Source organism: Pleurodeles waltl, chromosome 1_1 (assembly GCF_031143425.1).
Source record: "Pleurodeles waltl isolate 20211129_DDA chromosome 1_1, aPleWal1.hap1.20221129, whole genome shotgun sequence".
Lineage (NCBI taxonomy): Eukaryota > Metazoa > Chordata > Amphibia > Caudata > Salamandridae > Pleurodeles > Pleurodeles waltl.
In genome coordinates this window covers 970,987,640-970,992,577 of record NC_090436.1, presented here as the reverse complement: position 1 = coordinate 970,992,577, position 4,938 = coordinate 970,987,640, and the positions used below count along the sequence as shown (strand labels likewise).

General features: G+C 44.6%; 1 long non-coding RNA gene across 1 annotated transcript; it reads right to left on the bottom strand.

The window, feature by feature from the left end:
- Positions 1-1,663: 1,663 nt before the first annotated feature.
- LOC138290365 (uncharacterized) lies at positions 1,664-2,669 on the bottom strand. The gene is made up of 2 exons (XR_011202559.1): positions 2,362-2,669; positions 1,664-1,819 (listed from the first exon to the last, which is right to left on the bottom strand). It is a non-coding gene; the product is annotated as an uncharacterized lncRNA (long non-coding RNA).
- Between the last annotated feature and the right edge of the window lie 2,269 nt (positions 2,670-4,938).

The window sequence follows — 4,938 nt, the reverse complement described above, 5'->3', positions numbered from 1 at the left end:
ACTAACTCCATATTTATACTTTGGCGCTAGACTTGTCTAGTGCCAAATTTAGGGAGTTAAAGTTATTTTTTGGATGTGGAAACCTACCTTGCGTTAATGAGATGCAATGTAGGCGCTCCCATGCAAAAAATTACTCTATGGCCTCAGCACAATATTTATTCCCCCTTGCTAAAATCAGGCATGGGAGGAGGAGGGGTCAAATAATGGTGCAAAGCTTGCTTTGCACCATTATTTAACGCCTGGGTCAGGGCAGTAGTTAGGGGACCTGTGGGCCTATTTCCATGGTGGAGCGCAATGGAATAAGCCCACAGGTGACCTACCCAGGCCCCAGAGAACCTCCCACCCATACCGGAGAGACAACGGAGGATGAGGGACCCCATCCCAGGTAAGTATAGGTAAGTACAAGTCGTTTTTTTTTTTTAAACTGCCATTGGGGGCCCTGAAATGGCCCCACATATATTGCACTGGGTGCAATGGCCATGCCAATGGGACCCTGGTTCCCTGTGCTGGCCATTGGGGTGGTGGGCATGACTCCTGTCTTTTCTAAGACAGGAGTAATTTGGTATGGATAGTTTAGCATCAGAAAATGACTCAAGGCTGGTTAGAGTAATTTTTTTTACTCTAATCTGTCTAACATCATTTTTGGTGCAAATCCCCCTTCTCCCATACCGCCAGCCCCACCCGGCTAACATCATTTTTTTTTACACTAGCCTACCCTTTGCATCGGGTTGCACCATTCCATAAATATGATGCCCAGCTGGTGCTCAGAAATGGTGCAAGCTGGTGCTAAACTTTTTGGTGCAAAACTGCATTAGTGCAGTTTTTCACCAAAAAGTATAAATATGCCCATAGGTTTCCAATAGCAGAATCTCAGCTGACTCTACCACATGAAACCCTTGATCCAGCAGTATGTCAGCATCAGGACTGTTGAGTCGCAATAGTGGTGTCAGGCTCAGGCAAGGAAAAGAAACTGTCCCTGTGTGTCATGATCATTGTTATTTTGTTTTTCTCTTCCGATTCACTTTGGTCCCAGAAATCACTGCCACACTAAGGTGGATCTCTAAATGTGGTGGGAAGTCCTCTGCCAGAAGATGTGGTGGGCTGTCTTAGAAACCCTAAGTGATCCCTTTAGTCCTACTCTGAACAGAATATAGCTATCAGCAAGTTCCAATACCCGGATCCCAGTCTTCTCTTTTACACTGATGTGTAGCTCTTCCCTGGATGCTCAGAGAAACCTGGAGCACTGAACTGGTGAAGGGACAACATTCTTTTGCCAAACCTCCTATGTCAATTCTCTTGCAACTTTCAAGTCTCAGGAGCCCCTTAAATCCTGGAATGGCATGACCACAGTGTGATCCCAGTTCAGGCAACATGCTTCCCTATAACTTCTTCTGGATTGGGTTGGGTTGTATATTGGCAGGAAGCATGATCCTAAAGGCCTATATGAAGCAGAAGAGATTCGAAAAACATAAAAATATACCAAAAAAAGACCCAGCGCTGCTATGAACCAGCACATGTCATTGTGTGTAGTCAGTATAAATCTGAATTTATAGGATGCATAATCATCAAATTAACTTTCTTTAAATCAAATACATACTTGCTTGCAATCCCAATAATGGAGTACTGTGGCGCTTTCAGGGTGTAGTGAATACTCAGGAGTCAGTTATCGTGGACTTATGTGGGTTTTATTCTCAAATAGGCTTGGGGTACAGTCTCTCTCTTTCTCTGTTCTCTGTTCCTGGTTCTGTCCCAGTCTTCTTCCTTCTGGTCTTTACGGGTTTGTTGAAGGGTTTCTCCTTCTCAGTCTTCTCCTTGACTTCTGTCGTCTCACAGGTTCCCCGGGAAAACGCATGCGGAGAGACAGAAAAATAACATGGTAAGTACTGTGTGGTGCGTCTCTGTCATCTAGCCCTTTTCCCTCCTTTCCTTTTCCGTCCTGTCTTCTCCATTTTCTGCTCTCTGTTTTCCGCCTTCTCTTCTTCTGGCCTAATTCCCCTTCTCTTTTCTTCCTTTACCTGTTATTCGATTGCCTCTGCTTTATCTGTCCCTGTCTCTAGTTCCTGTTGTTCTTTACTGCCTAGGAGCCTCTTCCTCCTATTCTTCTCCTTTGTCTCTGTTTCCGTACCCCACTTCTCCTGTCTTTCTCCTGTGTATCAGCTCTTCACCAAGATAAGTGCTCACTGTCTTGGGCTCCTGTGTATTATCGCATTTATACCGGTTTGTGGAAAGGTGCTACGGCGTAACGGTGAGCGGTGCAAAACAAAATATAATAGGTGCAAAAACAAGTGCCCGATCCCCTATTCCCCCACCCTTTTCGCTTCTTTCCCCTCCTGCTTCTTTTACTCCACCTCCCCCACACACCTGGTAGAGCCAGAAGCGTGGCGGGAATGAGCGTTTCGTCTCCCCGAGGTTCGTTGCTGTAGCGTCCAAGTTCGTTGATGGAGCTCCTTCTGGATCTGCACTTCCCGAGTCCGGCCACCGGTCTCTCACTCTCTCCAGGTTAGCCTGCTCGTCTTCTTCTCGTCCTCGAGTGTGCTCGGTCCTCCTCAGCTCGTCTTCTTCTCTTCGTTGTTGTGGGTCGGCGTCCTCTAGGTCTCCTCCTCCACGATCGCACCTCCAATTGCTGGCGCTGCCGTATTTGTCCCCACATTGACCGCAAAGGAACGGTATTCAGCCAATCACGGGAAATGAGGTCAGGAGAGTCGGGGATAGAAGGGCAGGGACAGCACAAGTCCCGTTCCTGTGCGGGCGAGACGCATTCAGCCCGTCACAAGTACCTCAAATGATATCAGACAACTTGAGCTAGAGTTCACTTATAATACAACTATTTCGAAGCAGTACATACTGCTGTTCAAAAATTTATAGGACTTGTGACCCATCACCATTGGGAAAGAGTCTTGCAAAGTGGTTAAAGTGCAAACATAAAATAGCCATATCAACTCTAGTGCATATGAAACACTAAAGGAACTTTTTTGTATCACAATAGAAAGCATTAGTGTTTTGTATTGTAGCAGTCAACCAGTCATATCGGCAGTTCACTGCTGTTTTTATTTTTTTACATTTCAAAGTAGGAATGAGAACATAAACACATAACTTATTTGTCCCATTATTTAAATGGTCGGTGCCAAGGGTATGGATTTGGTTCCAACACGTTTCTCCTTTATACTGTCCGTTATCTCTTGGGGTGGGGAATTGGTTGATGAGATTTAACCCCCATTATCTGGAATTCTCTTCAGGACACAGGTTTTGTGGAAGTGGGAGAAAAATACACCTTGAAAAATAATAGGTTAGAATGAAAAATGTTTAACGGAAAGTTTCAATTCCATGAAGGACACGGAGGCGAGGATTATGCTATCCTTTCTCCACCTTATTGAATAGCAGCCCTTTACAAATAACATTAATAAACTACTATTCCCATGAAACCTTACGAACCAAAGTATAAAGGAGAAAACATCCATGGCTCCACGTGTTTAATGTGCACTAAAAAGAGACAAATTGATTCCAGCTTTTTGCATCACCCAAGGAACCCAGAGGCAATAGTAGGTGACGAAACCGCATTACGTGGCTTTCATAAAGCAATGAGAAGCTGACGCTCCCCAGGAGGACGAAATTATGAAGACAATTCCTCATACGCTTTGAGGCAATGAACAACACATAGCTTTGGGAAGTCTGGGAAGGCAGCATAAGAAATTACTCTGGTGTTACATTTAATTTGTCTACTTACTACTTACTACTTGTCTACTTACTGTGAAGGAAACTCCAAATGGAGAAAAAGTCCTATTTGAAATATCTAAGGCACGGACATCTGATATTCTTCTACAGGGTATGAGACAGAGAAGCATAGCCAATTTAGCTGAAAGCTCCTTTCTGGACAGATATTGGTTAGGTTGCCAGGACAAAAATAAGTTCAGTACTTGATTGACATCCCAAAGGGTTGAATAACAAGGTTCTGGTGGAAGGGAAAGTCTGATTCCTCGAAGGAGACGACAAACAACCTGGTGTTCTCCCAAAGGAGAGGCATCCACCAAAGAATGTCCCGCAGAAATAGCTGACCTAAAAGTATTATTAGAATGATATGCTAAACCATCTGTAGCGAGGCTGGCAAGAATATTAAGTACATGCACTATATCAGCGTCCAGGGGATCAAGACATCGTCACAAACTCCAATATGATCATCAAACCCATGCTGATCTGTAGCATTTAGATGTGTAGGGAGCCCATCCTTTGGATAAAGGTTCTTCAGCTTGTTGCAAAAGTCCCAGGACCAACCATCTCACAGCTGCAACTGAAAGGGGGCACACCATTGGTCACAATGAGCCCTTGTGTACAGTCCAGGGTTAGCATTAGATTCTCTTGCACTAACCATGAATGGTATATCATGTCCATCAAGATGATAACAACATTTGGCACACACCCAGCGCCATGGTGCGCTGTATATCAAACATGGCACACACATGGTGGAGGATGGGGGAGGCTAACGACCGCACGAGTAGTGGTGCAGCACTGGGTGCAGCACCTGTTTACCTGTATCTGCCCCTGTGTGTGTACAAGCTTTATACACCTCCTAACTACCAGGTACATGATCACTATGCACATTTCATTCACACGTGATGTGATCATGCTTGCTCACAACTATAGTGATGGCTAAAACCTGTTGTTTCATCTGCACACATATTATTCGCTATAATCCATAGACTTGTCCCACATCCATCTGGAGAAGAGTGTCAATCTCAATGTGTACTCAACTGACTGTTGTATTACTAAACAGAACTCCTTTTATGTCCGTTGCCTCATTTCATTATTAAAGACCAGTGACGTCCCCTGAAATTCGCCACGCCATCAGAGATAAAGATCCCTCCAGAACCATCTGATGTGGTATATGGCAGATTGAGTAGAAGTGAGAGAAAAATGGGGAGTCGGATTGGAGAACCCCAAGAT